Below are 13304 nucleotides of genomic sequence, written 5' to 3'. Positions count from 1 at the left end.
GCCAATCCGCTTCTCCTCGCGAAGTTCCGTTACGCGCCCGGTGCGCGCACCGGGGCGCTCACCGGAGAGCTGTCACAGATATATATATTTTTTTTAACCTTAATTACTCAAAATCCACTGGAGCACATATCTTGAGACCTAGCAAAGGCACATCGGGCTAACAGTCCCTACAATTTTGCCAAGTTTGGTGGAAATCAATTCAGCCGTTCGGGCTAAAAGTGAGTTCGACCGCCCTATGGAAATTAACATGGGGAAAACACGTTTTGGGAGCCCCCTTTTTTCTCGGCCCCCGCTTCACGAATCCCCCCAAACTTTCAAGGAAGGAGCGGAGCGTAAATGTGCCATTTTAAGGAAAATTTCAGCCAATTCCGTCCATCAACGCCAAAGTTATTCAACATAGAATGTTGCGAAATCCCTATTCAAAACAATCCTAACTATATATACCTACTGTCGACCGCCAGTAGGTAATACATACATATATATATATATATGTATATATATATATATATATATATATATATATATAATTCAGACACTCATATACCCACTCATTCTTTAAAACACCTTGGTGTGTGTGTGTGTGTGTGTGTGTGTATGTGTGTGTATATATATATATATGTATATATATATAAATATATAAAAATATAAAACATTTAAACTTTTTAGAAACACTTAGTGGATGTCATTAGAGATGTCATACCATATATGAACAAATGTTTTCTTCCCAATATTGTATCCTACCTACCCAAAATTGTGAAGCGCTCTGATACCCACTTGGGTCATATTCGTACTATACAAAACTTTATGAATAAATAAATGCATGCCTTTTCTCATCTTCTATCCCTTTGCTTTCCTTATCAATCCAAATAACTGACTAACATATCCACCAGTCAAATTACGTTTATATTTCACTTTACTAACTCACCACTAATGCTTTATGGGTTGCGGAGAAGCGTGCTACTTGCCGAAAAGGCACTTCAACGCGCCATCAGTGGCAGCAAGCACTATATAAATGCAAACACTTTTTCCCTCTTCTATCCCTCCACTATCCTTCCCAATTCAAATAACGAATAGTTTCTTACCTGTCGGTGTAGTTTTGCAGCTTGAAGATCTTTCTGGATTCACTATGCTGTGCATTATTCCGCGATCTAGTGGTTGGGTCCGGAATCGTAGTCTTTTCTTTTTCTTTTTTTTTTCGTAGCCCAGGTGGGCATCGACGTCCTACCTTTTGGTGTACTTCCTGTGACGTTGGCACGCTTTCAGCGGAAGCTCCCTCCTTTGGGCGCCATCTTCAGATTTTTTTTCTTGTTTTGTGTTCTGTTTGCGAATCCTTTGGCAATGTTCTGTATTTCTTTTCAAGTAAGTGATTTATCCGCTTTGTCCTTCAAGGTGTCTGCTTCTGTATTGTCCTTGTATTACCACCTGCTTCTCCAGCCTTATCTTTCTGGTGGAGGTGGGTGGGTTCGCTAGTGAATCCAGAAAGATCTTCAAGCTGCAAAACTACACCGACAGGTAAGAAACTATTCATTTTGCAGTATGAATCTTTCTGGATTCACTATGCTGTGCATAGACTTCGTAGCGGTTTGTTAAGTTTGTGGCGGCTGGGTGGAAGATAAGCGTTGGTTGTTGAATATATGTTGAAGCACCTTCTGTCCTACTTGTGCTTCCTTGTTCATTTGTATATCCACACAGTAGTGCTTAGTGAACGTGTGCACTGAAGCCCATGTTGCCGCCAGGCATGTGTCTTGAATGGGTGTGTTAGCCAGGAAGGCTATCGTTGCCCCTTTTTTCCTGGTAGAGTGGGCCCGTGCCCCTTCTGTTAGTTCTTGGTCTGCCTTTCTGTGGCAGAATTGTATAGTGTGTGCGATCCATCGTGCGATGCTTCCCTTTGTTACTGGTCTACCCAGGAAACTGCTTGCGAAGGACACAAAGAACTGTTTTGTCTTCCTGTGTTCCTTGGTTCTTTCTATGTAGTGCATTACTGCCCTTCTAGCTTCCAGAGTGTGCAGTGCCCTATCTGCACTTGTGTCCGGTTTCTGAAAGAAGCTTGGTATTCGTACTGTCTGGTTGATGTGGAACCTTGGCACCACCTTTGGCATAAAGTGTGGGTCAGTTCTCATCACGACCCTATCATTATGTATTTGGATGTAGGGTTCTTGTAGCGTTCGAGCCTGTAGTTCGCTCACCCTGTGCAGCGAGGTGATTGCCACCAAGAAGGCTGTTTTCACTGTTAGCATTTGTAGGGAGGCCTTAAGAATGGGTTCAAAGGGCGCTTTCATGAGCTCTGTTAGAACTAAATTGAGGTTCCATGCCGGCAGCGGTATCCTCTTCGGTAGTGCGATCCTCTTTGTCACTATCGGTGATGTAAAGAAGCTCTTCCCTGTTTCTCCTCTTGTGAAGGCTACTATCGCAGCTAGGTGTACTCTTAGTGAGGATGAACTTCGTTTTGCCTTCAGCAGGTGTGTGAGATATCTTAGCACCGTTGATTCCCTTGTCACATCTTCTTGTGTAGCTTTTTCTTGCTGCACCATTGTGTAAACCTCTTCCATTTTGCCACCTAGCACCTTCGTGTGCTAGGTCTCCTTGCCTCTCGTAGAACCCGCAGGGTGCTCTTAGATAACTTCAGGTGTGCAAATTCTATGTCTTCAGGAGCCATGCTGCTAGGCTTAGGCTCTCTGGCTCTGGGTGTAGTACTTCTCCGTTTTGCATGGAGAGTAAGTCTTTCCTTTTCCCAAACTTGTGGGGTGCACCCTGTGCCATTTCCATTATCTGCGAGTACCAGGTCTGCCTGGGGTACCACCAGGATCGAAGTCATGTTGCTGGTTCTGCACTTGTTGAGTACTCTGTGTATCAGTGGTTTCGGGGGAAAAGCGTAAGCAAATGTTTTCGACCAGCTTATCCATAGGGTATTGCCCAGGGATCCTTCCATTGGTTGCCTGGATGCGAAGTTTCAGCATTTTGCATTCTGGCGTGTTGCAATTAGGTCTATTGTCTGTGTTCCCCGCCTTCTGAATAGCCTTTGCGTTTCCTGTGTATTGAGCTCCTACTCGTGGGATGCCGATGTCTGTCTGCTGAGCCAGTCTGCTTCCACATTGTCCTTACCTGGTAGGTGTATGGCTAGCAGGTCTATTTTTAGTGGAATGGCCCATCTCCATATCTCCTGTGCTAGGTTCGATAGCGGGGCTGATTGTGTTCCTCCCTGCTTGTTGATGTAGAACATCGTTGTTGTGTTGTCTGTCTGGATGAACACTCTCTGGTTATAGTTTTGTCTGGAAGGCTTTCAGGGCGAGGAACACTGTCTTTAGTTCCAGGTAGTTGATGTGCTTGACCGCATCCGCTGGAGTCCACAGACCCCTCACCCTGAGCTCGCTCATGTGTGCTCCCCATCCCTTCTGGGATGCATCTGTGGTGAAGGTCACCGTTGGGGTCGGTGGTGTTAAAGGCTTCCCTTCTGTTATGTTCTCCTTGTTCCACCACGACATCTCCTCCTGCACTGCGTGTGCTACAACCACTAGATCTTCCCAACTTCCTGTAGCTTGTGACCATTGTTCTTGCATCCATTCCTGGAATGGTCTCATGTGGAGCCGTACATTTGGGACCAGATGTATGCAGGAGGCCATCACGCCCATAATCTTGCTCGCTGTCCTCACTGTCAGAGCTCGCCCCTTCTGGTAGAGGCGTGTCTCCTTCAGCAGGGCCGGTGTTCTCTTGTCGCTGGGGAACACTCTGCTCTGTATGGTGTCGATCTGTGCTCCTAGGAAGAGTTTTACTTGCTCTGGTTCCATTGAGGATTTCCCCCAGTGAATGGATAATCCCAGGTCCACCAGTGTGCTTGTGCTGCCTGTTCATTGAGATGTGCAGGTAGGCATCTTTGAAGTCTATGGTGGCCATGAATTCTCCGTCCCTTATCTAAGGAATGACCTCTTATAGGGATGTCATCTTGAACTTTTGTGTTTTTATGCACTTGTTTAGGAATCTTAGGTCCAGGATGGGTCTCAGTGTTTCGTCCACCTTTGGTACCAGGAAGTAGGTTGAGTACAATCCCTTGTTCCTTTCTCTGTATGGTACTGGTTTGATGGCCTCCTTTTGGAGGAGTTCCTTCGCTTCCTTTTGAAGTAGCTCTAGCTCCTTTTCTGACTGCGCCTTTCTTTTTGGTTTCCTGTTTGGCTGTGTCTTTTCCAGTTCTATGCAGTATCCGAACTGTATGATGTTAAGTATCCATTTTTCTGTGTTATCTTCTTCCACTCCCAGAAGAAATAACTTAGCCTGCTTCCTACTGGTGTTACATGTTCATTGAGGTTTTGTCTGTGTAACCCTGGTTGGTCTTCTTGTGCTCCACCCTGGGAGGAGTTGCGTGGGTGGGCACGCATTGCGTGACGGAGTCACTTAGAGGTGGGTTGTTGGCCCCCTCCACGTCCACGTCCGATCGCCCTACCGCTTAAGGACTGGACCCTTTGCTGGTGGTGCCAGGTTTGTTTTTGATGTCCTTGTTGTGTTTGGCTGTCGCCCTGGTGGGACTGTTGGAAAGCCTGGTGTGATGTTCCTGGCTGTTTTCCCCCTCTTCCGTTCGGGCTCCGCGACGGAGTACCTCTTTTCATCCCTCTGAATAGTAAGGCCCCCATGGACCTTGCAGTTTCGTTTTCTTTTTTGAGCTGGGTGAGCTTTTCATCGACCATCGCCCCAAACAGTGTTTACCCATTGAACGGGGTGCTTAGAATGTTGTGCTACACCTCTGGTTTGAAGCCTGAGATCCTGAGCCAGGCCTGCCTTCTCTCCGTGATTCCCAACATCATCAGCCAGCTGGACGTGTCGGCTCCATCCAAGGCTGTTTTGAGGCAAGAATTTGCCACATTTTTCCCTTCTTCCACCAGGTGTGAAGCTCTTTGTTGGTACTCATCTGGGAGGTGCTTGATCAGCTGTCCGATCTCGTCCAGAATTTGGTACTGGTGCCTGTTCAGCAGGGCGTTTGAGTTTGCCATGCGCCAGTGCATCGATGCATTTCTTTCTATCTTCCTTCCCGTTAGGTCCATCCTCTTGCTTTCCTTGTCTTTATGGTGGCCCTGATATTGTTGGCACATTTGCCCTTTTCCTGGCGGTCGCCACAATAATGGAGTCCGCAGTAACTCATCCTCAGATGTAGGGAGGATCCTTAGAGGAGTGTTTATATTTCTTCTCCTTCCTAGGCGTAACTGACCTGCATGTTGCCGGTTCCTTGAACGCCTCCTTCCCCTGGGCCATGACACTCAAGAATGGGGAGGTACTGGCTCCTAGTTTGTGTGGGGAGCAGGGTCTCCAAGAGGAAGTCTGCTTTCGGTTTTTCTGCATCTAGCTTGACTCAAAAAGCTGTTGCCGCGTTCTTGATGACCATAATGTAGACCCCAATGTCATCTGGCGGCGAAGGCCTCGAAGGGTACGTGTCCACGGACTCTTCTGGGCTTTCGGTGTTGAGGTCCTGCCACTCCAGGTCCTGAGTCCCCGAGGATCGTCCGCTGATCGTAGTCACCCTCTTCCTCGTAGTAGAAGGCTTCTTCCTCTGGATGGTCCTGGTTCCGGGACTTTTCGGTGGCTCTTCGGCGTCGAAGTCCTCCTCCTCTTCTAATTCAACGATCACCGTCTTTAGCTTCGACGGAATCGCGAACCTCTTCATCTTTTCGTCGAACTCCTTCTTTCTTTGCAGGATAATATCCATTTCGGCCTTGAGCAGTCTTTTCTTTCTCTCCATTTTGGCGGCCTGCTCGGCGTCGAACGGTTCGGCTGATCTCTTTGACGTATACGTCGAAATGGGTTTTGGGTCCTTAGTCGGCGCCGAAGCGACCTTTGGGTCCTTTTCTTTTGAAGTCGAACGTTCCTTTTCGGGGACGTTGTGAGAAGTTGGCTTGATATATAGTGCTCACTATTCTAGTGATCACTGTGTATCATACCAAACGACCCTTATTGATGATTGGTTGTAAGTCAACCTTATAGACCAGCTATCCTAGTAGCATGGACAAGAGCAGTCTTTAGGCTAAACTCTAGAGGGTGTGTTAAGCCAGCTGTTATACCATCACATATACCCCTTGAACACCACGTGAAAGGACACCACACAAGTTGTTATGAAAATACAGGATATTTATTTATAACAAGTCTACCCTAAACTCTTTATGAGTCCGGACGCTAAGCACAATACAAAACTCTTAAGAAAATACTTCAAGTTGCACAATTTACACAAATGCCCGAGGGGCACGAAAAACCATATACACTAAAAGTGGAATGCGAAATACTGGCAGGTAAGTAACAAGATCCAGTGGCTTCAGGATCGCTAGGACTACACCACTGAACCCTAAGGTTAGGAGCAGGAGGCCTAGGGAGATCGGGTGCAGAGTGCATTCTCACGCGAGATGCGGGACAAAGTCTATGGAGGCTAGTATTTACAAAGTTACTGTTATCGGACGAATCCGACTAGATAGACTAAAAACGAAAAAGGATCTGGACACTTAGATAGTGAACCTACGTTGGAGCACCGAAATGCTCGGGTTACCTAGCCCAGGGGCTGCGGCTGCATAGGGTTCAAAAGATGTTGGGAATCCTCGTTGTAGTCTATGGAGCCTGAAAGAAGAAGTTGCTGGCAGGCGACCAGTGAAGATGTTCAATGTGATCCAAGCCTGGATCGGTGATGGAGACGGCCTGAAAGCAGAGGGGACTCCGTTCTTAATCACTAGCCAGTGATTGTGCGGGCACCAGGATGGCACCGGATGAAGTCACCTCGACCAGGTGAGTGGGCGACGCTGGATTCTGCAGTCACACGGGCTAGGAGGCGTTGTCGGCCACCAGGCTGGAGGTGCGAGCTGTCCCACGAAGGTGTCTGCTGTCGGCGATGCCGGTCCCAGGATTGGGGCAACAAACCTTGGCAAAGGCAAGCCCATGCGGTGGAGTCAAGATGGCGTCTGGAGTGGACCAGGAGGGTCCGGGGTGCTCCTCTTTTGGATGGGAGCAGGGGCCAGTCTGGAGCAACCAGACCAGCGGTGAAATCGTCGTGGTACGTCGTCAGGAGGGCCACTAGCCAGCAGGCAAGTGACCGGACAACGCGGTGAGCAGCAAAGAGCAGAAGGGCCCCACGCAGATCTCGTGGATGCTGGGGGGCTGGACTTCGGTGCTGGAGCTACTCAGGGTTGGGGCTTCTCAATCCCCAAAGCACTCACTCGAGGATCCCTCGGCGGTCGTGCTGGTTAAGCGTCGTGCAGTTTTGAAGATGGCCGGTCCCTCAGGTCTCGTCACACCCACAAATCTCAGCTGGGCTGATGATGCAGGTAGAGGTCAGAGATGCCAGGGAATCCGGGTCTCGTCGAGCTGGGCAGTCTTGATCCGGAGGATGGACTTACAGCAAACCGCGATGCTTAGATGGTGCCTGCGGGTGCAGGGTGGCTACTCCTTAGCCACAAGGGAGAGTCTTCAGAAAAAGTCAAGAGTTCCTTTCGTGGAAAGTAGTTCAAGATTCAGAATTATCTAATTTGGGAAGGGGGCCCGCTCCTACCTTTATCCTAAGAAAAGGGGCTGGCACGCGACTAGGTCCTGCCCATGGGTGGGACCAGGAGGGGGGGTGGTTACACCCCTCTCCCTTGTCCGGACTTTCCCCAGCTCAGGGGCTGGTGTGCCCCTGGAACTGGTTTGAGCCAGCATATGCACAGTGAGCACCGGGGTGCCACTTGCAGTCACCTTCCTCTCAGCCCTGCCTACCTGGGACACACAAAACACTGTCTGGGATGGTGCTAGCACCGCCCCTGACAGGAAACCCTTTGTCCAAGCTCTCCTCGCTGGAAGGACTCCCAGCAGCAGGAGGAGGTCAGACTTGTGTCTGTGGTGGCAGCATCCATTTTGTGATGCTGAGGCTCGAGTTAGCTTTAACCGGGGTTCACAGTTACATACATGTCGTGTCCCTCTAGAAGGGTGGAATGCTAACCCCATCGCCAGAATTGGCGAGGGGTTAGTATTCCAATTCGTATGACACCTTACTCGACATGTTTTGATAAAGCGATACCAACGATAGCAAATAACCGCGAGGATTATAATGCACGTAAGAGTATATGGTACGCGTTATCATGGAACAGCTATTAGGACTTGGTTCCGCAAGCTGCAAACGGGCTCAGCTCATGCCAGAGCACCATCTCACATGATTCCAAGCACTCTGCCTTTAGGATTGATAAGGCCTGCCATAGGAGTGACTGATAGGAATATATGTGTCCATTTTAGGGTTAGATATAGGAATACTATATCTAAAGCAAAGGGTGATTACACCACCTTGCCCCAGCTGTCGTGCAGCCAGTTGTGTCAGATTTGGATGGCCAGCCAGGGGTGGCATAATACATGCTTCAGCCCCTGGTATGCCCTGGGTACACCTATGCCCTGGATACCTAAGGTATGCTGTACAGGGACTGATAAGGTGATTCAGTATCCAATTAGATATGTACCTAGAGTACATGGAATCCATTTTTACAGAGAGAGCAGTAAGCCTGGGGCCCTGAATAGCAGGGTCCCAGGTCAACTAAGTCGAAAAACCAGCAAAACACCAGGAAAAAAGTTGGGGGCAACCATAGTCAGATATCCACCTTCCTACAGACGTGCTTCGACGACCTTGACTTTTCGCCGGTCTTCGCCGCCTGGGAGTCCTTTTCGAAGGATCCGCTGGGCTGTTTGTCCTTGGATGCAGCTGCGGCCGTCGAGATGTTCGGCGCCAGTGCTCCCTTCGAGGACTTAGACTCTGTTTTTCGAGAGTCTGACTCAGACTTTCGAGGGTCTGTCGGGGGCTTAGGGGTAGTCGACTCTCCTACCTCTTTAGAAGTCTTCTTATCGGTCTTTACGGCCGTGTAGTCGTCGTCTTCTCCGGCAACGTTGTCCTCCTCGTTGCTCGAGAGCCCCAGGTCTCGATGGGACGGTGGTTGTCCCTTGCCTTGTATGTTGTAGTTGGCTCTGCTCTGTCGCTCTCTAACCCGGAAAGTCTTCTGTGTGACGGCGGAGCAGGCGTTGCATTCCTTGCTCTCGTGGTCGACCGGTAGGCAGAGGTTACAAACCGGGTGCTGGTCCTTCTGCGCGTATTTGTGGTGGCAGTTACGGCAGAATTTAAAAGGTGTCTTGTCCGTTTCTTGCTCTCAGGGGGGCCCCTGTGTGCGCATTCTCCGTTGGAAGTCGCAGTTCTCGAAGTTCTCCTTCTCCTTCGTCGTCCCGGCTCGATGGTGTTGTTCCTCGTCGTCTTCTCAGTCTTTTCCGTGCAAAATTTGACTTCTCTGCGTCTTCTTTCCTCCAAAACTCTGGAGCCCCTCTGGAACGATCCAGACCCAACGACGGAAAAAAGAATCTGAAGATGGCGCCCAAAGGTGGGAGCTTCTGCAGCAAGCGTGCCGACGTCACATGAAGTACACCAAAAGGTGGGACGTCGACACCCACCTGGGCTACGAAAAAAAAAAAGAAAGAAAAGACTACGATTCCGGACCAAACCACTAGACCGCGGAATAATGCACAGCATAGTGAATCCAGAAAGATTCACGCTGCAAAACTAGGTAACATATCAACCACTCAAATTACTTTGATATTTCACAATACTAATTCACCATTAATCCTTTATGGGTTCTATAGTAGCATGCTACTCGCCGAATAAATGCTTTGACGCCTCATCAGGGGTAGTAAGCGCTATATAAATGCAATTACAATAGTGAACATGGGCCTTCAAAGTTGCTATTTATCCACAAGATGTAGTCAGTGTAGCGGAGATAATAAATGTAGATGAGAAAAGCACAGTCAACACGTGTTTTATCTGAAAAGACTTGCTCAGGGTTGTTGGTGTGCAGCAACAGCGTTTGCTGCACATATGCATCAATGTAGGAGCCTTCAAACACAATTGTGTTATTGCCCGAAAATAATGTTTTTTTACTGATATTATGAATATATGTATTCTTTTCGCTCTATACGATCAATGCCTACATCTCTTTTTACAGGTCTCTGTGCTCCAGGTATTAATAATATGTTGTAGAAGTCATCTGTCTTGCAGTTGACTCATTAGCACCTCTTAGCAGCAGGGGTGCAGTCTGTGGTAGCACTGTTCATATATCTCGGACTTCTAAGGACAACAACAGGGAGGTTCCTGCGTGGTTGTATTCTGTACCACTGCCGCCCCTCTCTGAAACAGCACAATTAAGGTCTTAGGGTGCCAATTTTGATATGCGTATTTGTTGGAGAGAGGCATTTCCAGGGTTGGACCCACTAAAGACGAAGATTCCACTGCAGAGTCTACACGTGCCAGCAGGCAAGAGGGCAAGCACAACTGCTGCACAATCAAATGCCCATAATGAAGAGAATCAACAGAGGGGTTGAACCAAAACCCATTTCTGCTTTCTAATGTTTTTTATGATTACATGATTTTGGCAGACAGCTAAAAGTGTAACTAGGCATAACTCAAGATGATATGACAAGATTTGTGAGTGAGGACGGTGGATAGAAGAGGTAGGTGTAAGGATGGTTGTCTGTAAACATTTTTAATATTATCACAGTATATAGCCTTCAGTCACAACATAAGGAATTACATGGCATATTGTCTATTATTTATTGGCAAAGTGCTGTATAAACTGGATCTGAATTTTAATACTGCTGCATAATGAAGATCATGAAAAAATTACAATTCACCCAGTCAGATTTGACAGTTTTCACTTTATAATTAAATCTATTAAATAGATTCACAGTGTCAATATCTCTACATTTCAAAGGTTTGAGACATTGACAGAGAGCTCGTCCTGCAAATCTGTTCCGACTTCTACTGTGATCTCAAGACATACCACATTCATGAGCACTCAAAATGCCCCTCTATCTACAAGTCATTCACCATAACTCCAATTTTCAGACATCGAAAGAGCTCTTAGCAGACCGTATCAAACCTTAACCGTGCTCCACTCTTCAAGTAAAAAAACATCTACCAACCGCTCATACCAAATCTCTGTATTTACCAGTATCTCAGATCTGATATATCCACATAGCATTTCTAGTACAATTCTGTTACATCTTGTACAATCCGATTATAGAGATATTTATAGAAGTGTAGGAAAGTGGATAATTATTCAGTGAGGCGGATTAGGCTTCACTGTGTAATGATCTCACGTTACCCCAAATAGGTCCTTGGATTCACAATAATAAATCCCTAGCTCAGTCCTGGTTGTGTGGCACAGAGAAGTCGGGCTTTACTAGAGGAACATGTGTTAAGCATTTCAGAGTACCAACATGGACGAATAGTAATTGACATGAAATTGAACAAAGACCTGGGCATAAATATCATGATCAACAGTGGATACAAAATTTGTAAATATGATATTGTCGACAACAGTGGTTTTCTTATAGGTTTTTATATGAAGATGTTCATAGGAAAAACGCCAGCCGACACGTGTTTCGTCAACAGGTCAGTGCCTGTGACTCTTCAGGGCTTGGGAGGCGTGGAAGTGGTATCGAAATTCCGGTGATAATTCCAACCTGGAGAGCGGGTAACAGGGTAGCTGTGAAAAAATAGTCAGGTAAGAGTTGTCAGGCGGGCGGGTACGTCCGTGACAAATGCGGAGCCTGTGAATGCAGACTGCAGACCCCAGCCGGTGCTGTGCTCGTCTTGTCGGAAAGAGTAAATCCGATCTCGGATTTACTCTTCCGACCTGTTGACGAAACACGTGTCGGCTGGTGTTGTTTTTCCTATGAACATCTTCACACAAAAACCTATAAGAAAACCACCGGTGACGACAATATCATATTTACAAATTTTGTATCAACTGTTGATCATAATATGTGTGCCCAGGTCTTTGTTCAATTTTGCTGAGAGTTGGGCTTTTAGCTCCTCGCTCATTCAGGGGTTTCGGGTCTCCCCCTGTTCTGGCGGCACCACACTTTTCTTCACCACTCAATTATCTCCAGTTAAAGCTACCTGCCTGAGCGCCACTTACCTGCTACCCCAAAACCCTGTTCAGAATCCAGTAATTGACATGACTCCAAAGGAATTCAATCACCAAAATATAGAAATAAAGCAGATTTTTATATACACATGTAGACACCAAAACAAGCGCAATCTGATGAATATAACTGGAGTTATAGATTTTTAAGGAAAAAATAAATCAGTGCTGAAATTTCACTACTGCAAAACATTACAGCTGCGATCATTGGGGAAATTAACTAGTGACAAACTATCCTTAGCTGATCGAGTTCCGTGGAAACCGGTAGGAGTTAAGGTGAGGTGCGTCGCAGGACCAGGCTCGCACAGTCAATTAACTTTTTACTTGGCTCATAGGGATCGAGTGCAGAGTGGTCCTGGTGATCTGGGTGCTGAAGATGGAAGTCACAGGTGTTTTATGCCGGTTAGACGTTGCTGGTGAAGAAGGGGATGCAAACTGTGGACAACGTTGCCATGAGGCATTGAGTTGAAGATGGTGCAGGGTTTCCTTGAAGCACAGCGTCAGGTAAAGTTAGAAGTAGCCAGGCTAGCCAACAACATCGCCTCGGTAACAGCAAGTTCTGCCTTTGGTCTTTTTGATGTCCTGGAAAACATGGTAGCCACCTGAAACTTGCTGGTAGTTAGGAATGTGTTTCCTATAATGCACTAGACCAGTTACTTTAGGGTGATTCTCTCGGCGGGCCCGATGGCCATTGATTATTTGGACTGGGGAATGTGGTTCGTGCCTGAAGGTTGCAGGGGCCTAGTATCTCTAGTCCATGGGAGTTCTGGCACTGCCTTTGATTTCCAGAGTGGTTCCTCTGGCCTTTGGAACCAAGCTCTGGCCCAGGACGAGTCACAGTCGTACAGTTGCAGGGTGACTGCCACAGGGGCATTTTGTGGCGCCTTTTCTTTGTGCAGGTCCTGAAGTCGCCGACTCTGGGCTCTTAGTCCGTTGTTGCAAGTCAATCAGATCTGAGGTTCTAATGCCAGGGAAGCCCCTTAAATTCTAGATGTAGGGATGTGGGAGCTAGTAGTCAATGGGTTACTAGCCCCAGTGGCTAATCCGCCCCAGTGGTGTGCACATCCGGGTAGATGTGTCACCTTTTCTACCCAGAAGCCTCTATTCTGCAACTCTCAAAAATTGGCAGAAGCCTTCTTTGGCTGTACAGACGAGGTACCCCCACCGTAGGGGTGTTGCTAGCCTTCTGGGGGAGTACACCTCTATCAAATTTTCCTGCTTGTCCAGGTTGCAGATGAGCCTGGGGCAGGGGGGTTGCTGTTTCCTCCTCTTTGAGGAAGCCTACTTGCAAATCAGAAGTGGTGAGAGCTTTGAAGCTCACCGCTCTGATATGCTACTTCACTAGCTATCCTGTCT

The sequence above is a fragment of the Lissotriton vulgaris genome, chromosome 7 (genome assembly GCF_964263255.1).
Source record: "Lissotriton vulgaris chromosome 7, aLisVul1.2, whole genome shotgun sequence".
Classification (NCBI taxonomy): domain Eukaryota; kingdom Metazoa; phylum Chordata; class Amphibia; order Caudata; family Salamandridae; genus Lissotriton; species Lissotriton vulgaris.
Note: the sequence above shows the minus strand (reverse complement) of the source record.